At 39.5% G+C, this 15,274-nt stretch overlaps 1 protein-coding gene across 1 annotated transcript in view; it reads right to left on the reverse strand.

The window, feature by feature from the left end:
- Positions 1-15,274, reverse strand: part of ADCY5 (adenylate cyclase 5) — a 204,873-nt gene that overhangs the window by 84,861 nt on the left and 104,738 nt on the right. The gene's annotated exons all lie outside the window — the stretch shown is intronic.

Genomic DNA, 15,274 nt, shown 5'->3' on the forward strand with positions numbered 1-15,274 from the left:
CCACTGTGTACTACTTCACAAATAAAAGGTAATTCGACTGGTAATTCTGCAGTTTTGCTTTTGGTTATCTATTATCTGGGAACTACTGAGACACAAATCAATCTAAAAGTGCATCATTGCTCCATCACTGGAGGTCACCTATAACTCATGCAGAGAGATCTGGCAGAGGAACACTAATATTTTCATATTTGTTCATCTAAAACATTTCAAAGGTACATTGACCATTATTTTGAAATAGTGCTTAAAATACTGAAGGTTAAGTGTTGGTATTCTCAAGGTTGCAGAGCAGTTTTTATAATATAGTTCCAACTCAAAATTTTATGCTTCTAGATAAAACATAGGTTTTTTACATTTCTATGCATGAGTACAGAAATGAGTTGCTAAGTCTGAAGCCTGTTTCAGCTGGACAAGCAGGAAGGAAGAGCTATGCCACTCTTCTACTCCCATCTGTGTTATGTTTTATAGGAAGCAGCCACATAACTTTTGCTGAAAACTTGTGTTGCAACCTTTCATTTCCCAACTATTTTTTTAACAGAAAGGAAAGAATATTCATGTCCATTGCTGGCATTTGTTTCAAGCAAAATCCTCAAAGCCTGTTCTGATGGCTTAATGTAAACATTTCCCTCAACAGAGGTCAGTCCCAGTAGGACTTTTTGAGATTTGCACAAGCTGTACTGGATCACCCTTTGAGGACAGACTTACTTGAAACACCTCTCATCTCTTCCAAGGGAAAAGACAGTCAGACCTCCAAGATTCTTAATAATACAGATCTCTGCTCTATTCCCTAATGAGACCAAATATATCCTTTGCCTTTATTAATTTTTTACTTGCAGAATAAAAAAAGCATTTTCCAGTCCAGCCCATTCCCTGAAAATATGGAGACACTCTGAATGGCAGGAGAGCTGCAGGACACCCCTCAAGCCCTGAGCTCACAGGGGGTGCTCAGGACTCCCCAGACCAACTTGGACACTGTGGAGGAGAGAGGAGCTGCCCCCATCTCAAACAAGGACCCACATCCCAAGAGTAACAACCTCTCCATAAAAATCTCACTGGTATTACTCCAACTGTTTGGCTACATTCAGGACAGCAACAATTATTTTACTGACAATTCTGACTTGAAACAGGCAGAAAAACCTCATCTTCCAGCTCCAAATAAGCAACACCATCAACTACAGCCAGAGGAGGGACTCCTCTCTGTGGATGGCTGCCAGTAGATGGCAACACTCCAACTTCCCAAGCTCCTGCATCCAAGCGCTGCATTTTGGACAGTGTCCCTGCAGTGAGTTCCCACATTTGTGTGCCACTCTACAGTACAAGGACCTGCAGGTCATGGACACCCCCAGGTGACTGTCACCAGTCCAGATCTGTTTGCAGACAACAGATTTTCTAGGATGAAATTATTCTCACCCCCTACAGCTGGGTCCCTCCATGCAGAGCCCACAGATCACACAGAGGTGTGATGAAGATGCAGGTCACACACGTGGACATGACGTAAGTCTCAATACTAAACCCACACATCCCCTTCACAATTGTATTCTCACTCAGCTCTTTCTAAGCCTGGATGGATCCTGCCACATCCAAGGCTCTCCACCTCTCTCCCCCAAGCTGATCAGCCACCAAGTCAACTCCCACCCAAATCCTGCCCAGTTAACCTGAGCCAGTGCTGCATTCAAAGGGTATTTGATGCTATTTTTTTGGTGATGATGATGATTTTTAAAGATGAAAAATTCCCCCTAGCATAAAAAAACCCTTCAGCCAGTTCTTATTCTATTGAAAAAACCCAAACATAAAAATGGTGTAGAAACAGGGGTTTCCTAGGATTTACTATGGTTCCCACTCCATGAGTTCACTGATTGAGACTCAGCCAATGAACACAACTTTTACAAGTTCAAGCTGGTTAATATGGGCTCAAAGGGGTTAAAACTAAACAGCATCTTTTGCATGTCCAGATTACAGCAAGACTCCCAAATCCTTGCTACTGGAGTTGTGCAGTGATTAGAAAATTTGCCAGGGAATGTAAAATCATATAAGCATGTATGATACATTTTGAATGGATAAAACTGAGAACAAAGAAGGTTTTAAGGAAATAAGCAGTTTTCTGCTTTAATCCCAAGACATGGAGATTTCATTTCACTTACAGTCACTAGCACAAACCCTAAAACCTCCCCAAAACAGTGACTCGAGTCTTGCACCAAGAACAGGAGAAAACAGGTGGTTTAGATGCCAGGCAACATATCAAGAACTGACCCAGCAGAAAGAGGAACACCTCAGTCCTGGAAATAAGCTCTTTTTAGGTCTTTTTGGACAAACTGGTGTTGTGCCAACAAAAAGTCCCCCCAGTGGGGTCCATGCACAAAGACACAGCAGCTGCGATGATGCCTTGAACAGGCAGGCTGTGCTGTTCAGGGCATGTGGTTCATATTGGACACTGACACAGGGAGTACAGAAAACACCATCAGAATTGACATTATTGATAACATTTCTGGAACACCAAGCAGTTTAACTTTTCAGCACTCACTAATGTCACTTTACACAAACCCAAGGGAGTTCAGAGACTGATTTAAAAGACAGACTCAGATGACCATGCTTCATCAGGTTGGAACAAAAACTATGTTGCAATGTAATTTTTAAGTAGCAGGGAGACAGGTATCTGTATTTATTCTGTTTAGCAGGAGCTCATTTAAATCACAGTATGGCATCTTTGCACACCCTGAAACATAAGGAGTGAAATTACTCTGTATTATCTGTGTTACTGTGTAACTTTTCTGTGAAAATATTAAAGATCTGCAGAGATTTAAAACTGAAGCTCCTTTTATTTGCAGCCACACTTGTTAGTGAGCAAGAGAATTTTGTTCAATATCTGTTCACAACAATTTTCTACACAGTCATTTTAAAACACAATAAAGGAAAAAAAATTCTAGGAGCAACCGGTTTTTTTCACAGTCCTCTGTCTTAACAAAATAAATTTATATCCTGTTTGCCAAATGGTACTACTTGCTTATCAGCTTCCTTGCCATTTTGCTATGGTAACCAGCTTCAGTCCCAGGAGGAAAGAGATGATGTAGATACTAAAAATCTGATTCCCTAAGCTCCATGGCCTGAAAAGTAAAAACATATTATGGCAGCTATTTCAGACAATCTGCGCTTGAAGAGCTGTTCAAGGCAATGGAAAGATAAAATTGTCTGTTTTGTAGTTGACTTCCTTCCCCTGTCTAACTAGAGATTTAAAATAGGAAGATTTCTACCTGTCTGCTTTTGGAACACAACAGTTTATGAAGACCATTTAATTACATATAACTCCTAGGTAAGCTAATAAACCTGCCTGCAGTATTGGCACATCTGAGCATTTCATAAACCAACACGTTTACTCTTCCATGACCTGTGTGAGGCAGAGAAGTGCTGCTTTCCTGGTGTTACCAAGGCAGAGCTCTTCAAAGGTGATTCAGCACCTAAGGAAGAGCTGTGTACTATGAGAGGTTTTCAAAAACCACCGTGGCTCCTTAGCACCATGAAATAATAGATCCCTCAATCTCAGACAACAAAACAGTTTCCAGCCGCTTTGATTTCATCGCACAAACACAGCACTGCAACGCCTTTGTTGAATCTCCCGCAGGAAACTGTTTTCAATAATTTTTTCCCCTGGTGACTGAAAGGGAAAAAAGACAAGAGATGGAAACAGTTTAGTTCCACATGTTCTAGGAGTTATGAAAACCTGGTATTACAAAATCAAAATTGAGAGCTAAATTTGGCCTGACACCAGTGTTACAAAATTGATGTTTTGGGCACCTCAGGCCAAGCTGAGGAAGAGGCAGGATGTCTCAGTGGCCAGGAGAGAGCCTCCAGACCACCACAGCAGAAAAAGTATCAGCTTGCAGCAATATTGCCACACTTCCCCCTGCTGTGTTTCTATTCGATAATCCTTCAAACACCAGATGCTATTCAATATGTAATTAAGAGACAACAACATGCTTAAGAGAAATAGCATCAAGATAAATTTAGTTAGTTCCCTACCTCTGCCAGAGCAAACAAGGCTGGCTACTGACATGAGAAGGTGGGCCATGTTCCTTGCAATATCATTGCTTATTATAAAAGTCACAGCTTCTGTTTTTTTTGCCAAGTTACTCTGCTTTGGTCCACTTCTGTTGCAGAGGCTCAGGGTTACTTCTGTTCTAAGATCACAGCACTAGGCTATTCCCTTTAGTTTCCAGAACATTACTAACCTGTATTCTATTTTTCTATTTATTTTTCATTTAAATCAAAATATTGTTTCAATGTTTTCATAAGGTTCTGTTTTGAAAACAATCACTTTTGAAGCTTTTACTGTGAGGCAATAAAACTGTCACAAGGAGAAATAAAGCACATATATGGAGATTTAAAAGTCATAGGAAACAACCTGCAACAAACACCAAACTATGAACCCCCTCTTTCCAGTGTGACACTGCTCTGCCTCAGCTTTCCAGCTCTCATGATACTCAGCCAGTAGCAAATTTTTTGTTAAAGTGATCATCAGTGCAACTGCCAGATTAAAAGCAGCTAACACTTGATTTTATAAACTACATTTCAAAGTGGTTGTACATTGAGTTGGCAAAGTGGTCCAATAATTAATTGCAGGGGCAGACACTGATATTATCTTTACTTCTGAGAGTTACTTTTTTAACCTTTACAAATTATTACTAAATCTTGCATACTTAGTCTAAACAATGAAAGAACAAAAATATGATGATTCCAAAAGCTCTAACTATCTAAGACAATTGTGCTGCACCAATATGTGCAATCATGAATTGGAAGTATGGATAAATTCTAAAGACAAAAAGCACAAACATTATGAGAAAGTGTTATTGTTATAAGATATAGCTGGTGCTGTTTTTTAAACACTTTCCCTGAACAGCAATTAACCCTCTATTGCCTCTTTATACACTACTGTCTAATAAAAAAATTGGAGCAGCTACAGAGCCAAAGGCATAATGAAAATTAAAATGAAAGACAACATCAGCTGGCTCCAAGATCAAATTACTCATGTATTTGTGTTGTATATACAACAACATCTTTCATTTCCCAGAGCTACAGCCAGCCGAGTACTAAGATAGTGAAAATTTGTAGATTATGCTAGAAAGATAATTAAACAGTTAAAGTCACATGGTCTTCTCCCAGTGTTTGGCTAGTAAAGAGCAGTGTAAGTACTAGTGAAGAAATCAGGAGGTTTCATTTTCAAACGTGGCAAGTACTTTTACTGAGTATTGAGAGAGAACTGCAAGATCCAAAGATTACATCAATACACCAGAGCCTGAGAACAAATTTTCTGAAGGTGCTTTGTGCTGCCTTCCCTCTGTTCTGCCGCTGCTGTACAGCAGCCACTGCTTGGATCCTGAGCAGAACAGAGAAGCAGTTACAGCCACCACCTTCCAAAGGCTTCTCTGACACAAGAGCAGTGCTGCTGAAGCCAGTGTCACAAGTTTAAATGCCTCCCTAAGTCATAGCTGAACTATTGCAAGGCAGCAGAGTATTCTTTAGAGAGTGTTAGAGAGTGATGTTCTACATATGCACTAAACCTCTTCAGCTGATGGGGAGAACAAAAAACCTTTCTGCAGAAACACTTCTGAAACTTTTCTGATGTTCCTTCTGTTTGGTGAGCCTGCAAGGAACAAAAGCTGCCCACTTCACTCTTTCAACTAGATTCTATATTTGGCATAAAGTTACTTGCTGAGAGTGACATGTGGTATTTTGGCTGAAAGCACTAAAAGAGCCCTTATGCCACTTGTGAATATCTCTGTTCAAGAACTGCAGTCAATAAAAACATTCATCTGGTGCCATCCATTCTGTGCATTTCAGTGACCATCTCACCTTTCCAGTCCCAATATATACTGATCCCTCAAACGTGATGCTGTTCTCCCAGAGGAAAGCCAAACAAGCATTTTGCTCCACATAAGTTAATTATTTAGAATGAAAATAATTATTATCTAATTTACATTTTAAATACACAGTTGCATGTGGAGACATAATACACTATAAACCTAATCCAGAGGAAAAAATTATATTTTTCAATTCTCTTAATTGTTCAGAGGGTATCAAAATCTTTGATGCTGCATTCTTACTTGTAATGCTTCCCACCTCATTCTATATAATTTTATTTCATTTACTGATTGTTGTAACTGCAAGCCTTCTGTGCATTCTTGCCCAACAATATTTGTACTGTCATGCAGAATACAGTATTTATGATTTGGGGGTTTTTTATCATTAAAATCTTTAAATCCTGCTTTTATTAAAGAACAAAATATTACCAGTACAGACTTTTTTTAAACAAAGTGTCTCAAAAGGAAAATTTCTTACATAAAATGGATAAATTCTACTTCCCTAACAGTGTTTTAATAATTTTTTCTGCTGGGATTTCATTTTCTTTCATTACTGACTGATAAGATTAAGAAGTGGAGAATATATTGTCCTAACCAAATCTTGGTGTAACATCAGCTAAAAGAAATATTTGTGTGTCTAAGTTTTCCTGGAACTCTATCACAATCCCAGAAGAGCATCCTTTGCATGGTGGCACAGCCTGGGGGCAGGGAATGCTGCCCTTCTCTAGCAATAAAACAGTAGGGAAGGAGATTCCTGGGTCTGCCATCCATCCTCCACAAATCTCTGCGGCAAACAAGTTTTTCTTTACCTCCACACTTGACATAATTTAAAAGCTATAAACCAGCACTGGTTTCCATGCAAGGATCCTCGATGGTGATTCAGATAAAGCCAGGCAAGAGCTGCATGGGCATTCCAGGGAAACACCATGGTCCTTGGATGCAAGAGTGAGCCTCTGAAACAGCTTAGGGGGAGGCTTCCTCCACTAAAGCAGGGACATTTCCCCTTTCCTTTCTCCTGCTGACAATTCAGCCCCTGCTTTTTTAATTTAAGTTGCCACCTAAGTCTTTGCAACCAGGCTGTCTCCTTGAAATCCAGTGGTTTCTTATCTTAAGAGATGGAACACCAGCCAGATGCTCCTGCTGAGCACAAGCTGCAAGTTTGGCTTGTCTCAAATCTGCTGTGCAGCCTCCAGAAGGAACAAGATGATGGAAATGGAGGACCTGGACTGAAACACATCTCATGAGCAGTACTGTGCAGTGTTTTTAACTTTTTAACCCTCCAGCTCACTTAACCTGACCCTATTAAAATGCATTTGTACTACAAGTGAATTCATCTCCCTGGAAGTGTGTTTATTTCTGATCCATAGAGGTGACAAAGACTTCAGCAACCAAATACAATCTTACCAAAATAAAAGCTCTTGAAACGAGCCTTGAAGCATTAGGTACTTTTCCTTGAGGATGTGAAAGTGGATAGACTTTCTGTGCATGACTCACAGCTGTCATTGGATAAACATCTTCCCATAAAAAATATGTCAAGATAATTTTGACAACTGTACAAAATTTTCCCAGATGCATGATAGCTTAGGCAATTTACACAATGGCTTTAGTTAAGAAAATTAAGCAAAGGTCTGATATTCCAGCAAAATCAATTGTTCTGTAAATGATTGTAATCACGTTTGAGTTATTTTCATGCCAGTCCCACCTGTCCCTGTGCTCCCAAGAGACGAGGAGCTTGTAAGATAAGAAGATACAATAGGTGCTAATAGAAAAATATTGTAATTGAATAGAAGCTGGATTAAGATGTGTGGTTATCCAGATTCTGCACAATGTCTCTGAAGCTAAAGGGAGGTCTAATCAATGAGGAGAAAAGTTGAGAAATGTGCTTTATTCATCATTTATATCCCATTTCCTTCTCTATCTGATGGAAGGGATGTGAGGGACAGAAGACAAATGCCTAGGTTTTCTATCAGGCTCTCTTAAAATTAGTCTGCTGCACTGAAACACACATGAAAGTCCATTAATACCAACTAACTCAACAAGCAAATACATAGACTGCTCTAAGCCATAGTGGAAGCAAGACCATGTATAGTTTGCTTTTCTGCATTTTGTTTTCCCTTTGGAACAGGTTGTGCCTGGCAGCCATGCCAAGTACGAGATCTCAGCAGAAGAGACTTGTGAAGCCCAGGATCCCAGTCCTTCACAGTCACTCCTCTGGCTGCCACTACATCTCCTCCCCACCCTCCTGTCCAGGGGAGCTCTGCCTTTCCCTGCACAGAGAAGCATGTACCCAAGGCCTGTGCTTCCATTCAATGGCTTTGGGAGAAAACATCTGCACTAAATAGGCAAAACCATGAAGAAAAACACCCCTCTGCTTCCCCCGTCACACTGAATCCTAGTCCTTAGTGTTCCTGGGAATATTTCAGGGAGCCCTGGACTCTGATACAGGCAATGCATCACATCCCTTATCTTCCATCGTTATTTAAGCACAGGAGTCACCTCCAGGTCACTGGGAAAACAAAAATATTTATCTAGTTACATGAAAGTCTTATTTATCTGGGAAAAAGGAACATTCTCCACTTGCTCAGCAGGCAGAAATGAGTGCCCTAAATATGGTCTGTAAGATATAAAAATTACTATTTCCCAAGCATTTAGAATGTGTGTTTTTGGGAGGTGCTGAGTTAGACTGGTTTTGTTTGTTTGTGTGGGAAGAAATGTAAAATTGGAGAAAGAATGGAATACAGATGGGTATTTTGGTTTTGATTAAAAAAAATACCTCCTTTCTTCTTCTGTTGCTGGATTGCAAACCAAGCCAGAGCAGCTTGCCCACAATCTCTGTTCCTTCCTATTAACATCCCTACCCCAACATATATTTTTAATAGACAAAACTTACCAAGCACCACCAGCAAAGTTTGAACTCTTGAACTGAAGCAGTGGCTTGCACTAGATGAGGTGAAGGAGCAGCATTCACAGCAGATTGCAAAGATTGTGCACAGCCACCACTAACATCCAGGTCCATCTGTCAGGGACCTGGCAGGATCACATCCTCTCCTTCAAAGGCTGCTGTGGGTTTTGCCAGTTGTTACAGCAAACTGGGCTCACTTCTGCATCAGAGGGGCTGCACACAACTCTGAGATTTGTTATCACATCTGGCTGCTCCAGCAGCTGAGCATACTGATCTCTAAACAGATTTGGATTCAAAACACAAAGACTCAGTAAGCAAATTCCTGACCAAATTTTAGCCGAGCCCAGTGATCAGCTTGAAGGCACACTCCTTGGCCTTCAGCTTCGTCACGCCAAATTTCAAAGGTCTATGGTAATATAATAAAGATTTTATAGAGAAGCTCTGAAAGACACTTCAGAACTGTTTCTGAAGGCAAGTGTAAGACAACCCACCAACATTGGTTATGACTGGCTCTGTTCATAATACAAATTATAACACAACTTAGCCTGCCTCCATTGCACTGCACACATCCCCTCTCCTCTGTGCCTTTGCAGCTGCACTACTGCGCTCTCCATGAGTCTTTCATTCTGCCTTCTTTACACAGTAAATCCTATTTTTTTTCCACCCTGCACTTTCTCCTCAGCTCTCCAGTTCTGTCTGTCCCCAGACTCACACACAAATGCCTCCCGATTCCAGGAGCAAACCACATGATTGCTTGTAAATTAGCCAAGATGAACCTTGTTCTGTTCCAACAGCATCAACAATTTGGTTACTCGCTACTATGTGAGTTTTTCACAGCATACTCTGCAAGTCACAATTTACGATTTTGCTTTGCAGAATCTGAAGGAAAACATTTCAAGCTAAATTTTCAAGGCATATGCATTGGAAACATTATCCAAGCCCCATACCCCAAGACTATACCATTAATTTCTGTAAGCATTATGAAATGGCAGGAAGCTGGATTCTTGAATCAAGGTATGCTACAGGCAAAGGATATTTTGGCAGGATCTTAAACCTGCTTTTTCTTACTGTCAAATGTGTAAGATGAATATACTGAAAATACTGGAATTACAATACTGTAAAAATTCCACTGTTTAACAGAAGTAAACAAATTAACCTCACTTTCCTGGAGATGTACAGTTTGGAAGAGCCTTTGAATTCTGACAATTGAAGTAAGTTGGGTTGGCTGGGAATGGGGTAGGATATAAAGAAACTAAATCCATATTTCTGCTGCTAGTGGAAAATTTTGAGCCTGTAATTGAGCATGTACTTTTATTCTCCCCAAGATCATTACCAGAGATTATGCAGCTGAATAGGTTTTCTGAGGTGAACCTAAAATAGACCGAATATCATACTAACCTCCCCAAGAGGATACTGTACACCACAGAATTGTACTTTGAGAAACAATAAATTACAATTATTTAAAGCAACCTAATATGAGGAAGACAGACAGAAAAAAAATAGGGAGTACTTATTTTCAGAATTTTTTGTGATTTGACAAGACAGGACCTGAGAGACCTCCTGCACTATAAAGCTCATTCCCAGTTGCCTCTTAAAAATTGTCATAACCAAAAAAATGGATACCACAATTCTGTTGAAGTTTGAAGTCCTCTGAATAGCAGTAGTTGCTTTTCTCATATTAAATGTAATATTTCTCTTAATATATTCCAAAGCGACATTTTTTCTGGAGTGGACAATATTGACAATAAACAAATTAGTTTGCAATCTTCTTTCCCTGTCATCATCATCTGTTGCACCACTGATTAAATACTAAGTCATGGCATTAGATTTTTAATTCCCAAGAATACAGCTCCTGTGCACTTGGCCTTGCTTAGTAAGCCTTTCACAATCAGCCCTTGCATCATGTGCAGATTTACTAGTTCACTTCAAAACAAAATAAGTTTATGGAAAGTACTTCAAACCTGGAAGATAACTGGATAAACAATTGCCTAAAGAGGAAAAACTGCCGAGAGGTTTTGATGTCTACTGAAAAACAGGTACAGTTGTTGCCTTTATGTCTAGGAAATAAAAGCCACACAAATGAATAATTTAGCAAGAGATAATAATAAAAAAGTGGTGTGAAATGTTTAAGTAAGTGATCAGATCCATGACTGTGGCTTGAAATCCTAAACTGGTTCTTTGCCATGCTACTGTAATGTGATAGCATTTGTCAGTTTAAATCCAATAGGGCCATTTTGATAGGATAAAGATATTGGAAGCAGTTGTCTACTCTGTGATCAGTTTAACTGTATCAGCTTAAGACAGATAGAACTAGGGAAAATGATTAATTCTGTTTCTAAGATGTTATTTCATCACACACTTCTTTGTGCTTTCTGGTGAAGGAAATATGAGCTATGCCTTCAAATGTGAAGTAGGTGGTCCTTGACAGGAGAGATAACTGGCACTTCCTGTTGCAGAGCTGGTAAAATAACAGTAAACAGAAGAAAAAGTGAAAGGATAGCAAAAATCACAGATCCAAATATGGAATGGAAAGTGGGAGAATACAGAAACATAACAGACTAAACCAAAAGACTTAAATGTGTAATTTTTGTCATCAACTTGATTCATCCATTGAGGTCTACAAGACAGCCTTTAAAAGAAGCCAACTGCTCTTTGACAACAGCAGGCACAAAGTAAACTGACTCATGAACATTGTCTGCCTACGAACAAAAAAACTCCAAACTATTCCCTTTTAAGAAACAATTTTGCAAATTTAGAGCAGAAATCAACTAATAAACACAGCTAGCGCAGCAATCAGATGCTGGGCATAACATCAGGCATCACAAGCAGTAGTGACCACTGCTAAGTTTGTCTGATACTTTTGTTATTACCATAACCTGCTTGAAAATTTCTCATGTGGTTATCATCCCCCAGTTTTCTTCTTGCATTCAGGTTTAAGTGAAAGCCTTTGCAGTTCTGGAAAACATACACGCACACAAGGCAGAAGGGAGAGTGTAGTGAAACCTCAGAAGGAGCAGAACCCACATCAAATGGGACAGAAGAAAGAAACTGAGATCAGAGGAGAGGACCAAGAGTGGTAAGTTATGGACAAAGAAGCACAAAAGGCTTTTTGGAATGATTGCATATTTCCTTCCTATGGAACCTGAAATCAAGTCACTAATTTTTTCCCACTGTATTTTCTTCCTCAAAACCAACTTCTGCTGAATAACAAACTACACGTACAGTCCCTTCAACCAGCAGGTCTGCAAAGGACCAAATGGGCTCTGTTGCCATCCCTTGCACAGAGAATGTAAGTATTAAATACTCTATTTGTCCTGAGACTGCCTTGAACCAGAGAAGTGAATTCAGGCTGCAACAGAAAATACCTAAATGCTGAATAATGTTCATCAGCTCACAGGCAAATTTTTATCTGTTTCAAGCAAGACTCAGTGGGCAATGTGTCACATTTCCAAGCATGAGTGCCCAACTTCAGAGATTCCATTTGCCCTTAAAATATCACTTTTACAATGCAATATTTCTATATCTGATTATCTGCGCTGCACAGATCACAAAGAACTATCTTTAAAATGGCTGTTTAATTACTTCAGAACAAGCTGTGTTCTTTTGAAAGAGAAAAATACTTGAAAAATCAGCATCATATTTTACTGGACTTTCAATATGTAATGATACAGCTCAATATCCAGGTCTTGGACTCCAAGAAGAATATTTACCTTCCCCACCATTTCCTATCTCTGCGGATGGGTCAGATGCCAGATATCATCCAACTATGCATGCATCAGTTCCAAACAAGAATTAATATGCTAGAAGTTACCTATCCACAAGAAAAGTGAGAATTAGAAATTGAAAACAACAGAAACAGGAAGATAAAGAAACACATGGGTAATAAGCCAATTTAATTCAAGAAACATGAGCAGCACGAGTTCTTGCAGGAGGGCAAAGGCCGAGAAAAGAAAGACCCAAAATTGTTCATTGTCCTAAGTCTACTGCCCTGCATACTGTCATAAAAGCCACTTCAGAATTGGAGTCAGTGGCTAACACTGACTAAACAGTAAAAGAATTTGGTGGATCATGAAGAGCCTGTCAGCAAGCATGCCTCCTCAGCTCTGCTCCTGGCAGCTTGAGTGTCAAACATCAGCTCCTGCACCAAAGGAACAAAAGATACACCTGGCAAGAACAGTTTCCACTTCAGGGAGAAGAAAGCCAGCCCTTGGTCTGAATACAGATAGAAAATGTGCTCAAGTACAATGATTCCTAAACTGTCTGGAAGCAGATGAAGATCCCTGACATTGAAAATCATCTTACTACCACAGGTGCGATTCCTTGATTCCTTCAGGGGAGGTGAATACAATGCCATCTCAGTATTTCCCCAGCTCTACAGAATTGTCTCAGCCCAGACACACTTAAATCTCACCCACCAGGAGTTCCACCAAGCCCCCTTTTTACCTCCTCTCTCTGTAACAGCTACATTAAACAGAAAACACACATTTCTTCACATTACCTTACATCTCATCGAGTCAAGAAATTTGTGCTAAGACCCATAAAATATTGACACTGTCACTAGTACTTTATTCAGACAGGGAATTTATTTAATCCCTGAAGCTATTTCCAATACTTTTTACAACTATCATAGGGAGGGGTATCTTTTAAAGAAATCATTACATTCCTCAAAATAACTTTTTCCCCTTTCACCACAGTCTGCTCTGATCTTGAGGCCTCAATTACACTGTTTTCTGTCCCCCTGAGTATAATTCTAGTCCTTCTCCATTTGTCAAGATATACAGAAAGTGGATTTACAGTCTAGACCTCCAGGACTATGATTCAAACAGAATTTTAGCACTTCCAGGAGACCTTTAACTTACCAGATATCATTATACCAGATCCCTTACCATGTCTATTTTGGTAAGTCAGACCTTCCTGTCTTTTGTTTGGCTATTAACTCCTTTTCTCACTGTGTGCACTATAGAACCCAGTTTTAATTGCTCTGCAACACCTGATTTAAAACCATCTTGGGCATATTCAAGGTATTAGAAATATGCTCTAGACCTTATGCTGCAGTACTCAGTCACTAATCCATTTAAGCAGCATGAAGTGATAGGAAAGTCACATGCAAATTCAACCAGAAGATTTAAGAAATTGTCTTTTTCTCCTGGTCCCACAGGGAAATAAATTTTTGGCATTTCTGCCCACACACTCAAAGATCTTTCAGGTGTATAGCTGTCACCAGTTCATTAACTTGCTTTGATGAGGTGTTTTTAGGATCTAAAACTCAGGATCGCAGTTTAAAGAAATGAGTTGCTCCCACAGTAAAGCATTTACTTTGGGCACCCAATATCAAATGCAATTAATGTACGTTTTTAAATACTCAAAAAAACCTTAGTTCTTGTTCCCCTGCATATACTGGTTCAGCAATTACATCTTGAGTTTCGATGGAGACAGACACTGATAGGTATTAACAAACACAGTTAGGGTCACTGTTCAGAAGAGAGAGGCTGTTGATTTTATTTCCCACTGGAATCTACTGGGAATAAATGAACGAAAGGATTCCAGAAGAACAGCTTGTTCTCTGGGCCTTGCTCAGTTCAAACAGGAAAAACATAAGTTATTAAAATATATACACAGAGCACGAGGACTGAAAACAGGCTGTGGGTTCTTTTGCTCTCCAAATCACAAGCCTAGACCAAATGCCTTTACTCTTCTTACTGCTTTACTGCTTTTTATTACTACTAGTGACATGTCAGCCCTTCTGTCCATGCTACCTCCCTCACCCTACTGTCAGACTGCCCATACCACAGAGTTTCCCATTCAAATCAAGTTTTTATAGTGGTTTCATAGTAGGGGAGCTAATGACTGAATAAAAAAGGGACAGCAGTCCCCTTCAAACAGGCTCAGTTTTCCAAACCAGCACACAAACCACCAGGTACTGTTACCTCTGCTAGACAGCAAAACTGCAATCCTAATACTTCAGAGAAACATACTTCAGCAAATTCTACATTAGACCAATGTGTCACTACAATAACCCACACACTATATCTCCAAGAGCCATTAATTTGGTATTGACTCTTCAGCTTCATGGTTAATGTTCCTTTTGCTATCCTAAATGCAATATGCAAGGGGATGAGGGAGCACTGATCTCAGCCAGTCCTCTTGGTACTTACCTACTGCAATCTCTGCCTTACCATCAGACTCTAGATTTACTTTCTGATTTTAGATATAGAAAGGATAGAGTTAATCTATCTTTTCTATATCTAACACTAAAAAGCGTTAAACAATTTCCTACTTGATCATTAACCTGTCAAATTCAGCATAATAAAATCATCACCAGTTTAAGAAACTACAAAGGACTTGTCATGGAGAGAATTTTAAGAACATGACAATCATGTATAAATTTAAAAAAGTAATGATGATCCTTTCTACAGCTGGATGCTGAAGAACAATTTTCCACCTTCACACAGTAAAAGCAAATGCTTCTGCAAGAAGTTCTTTTTCTTTAAAAAAAAAACTTCTTGAAACTTTCTGAGCTTTC

Source organism: Passer montanus, unplaced genomic scaffold (assembly GCF_014805655.1).
Source record: "Passer montanus isolate IOZ18808 unplaced genomic scaffold, ASM1480565v1 scaffold1, whole genome shotgun sequence".
Classification (NCBI taxonomy): domain Eukaryota; kingdom Metazoa; phylum Chordata; class Aves; order Passeriformes; family Passeridae; genus Passer; species Passer montanus.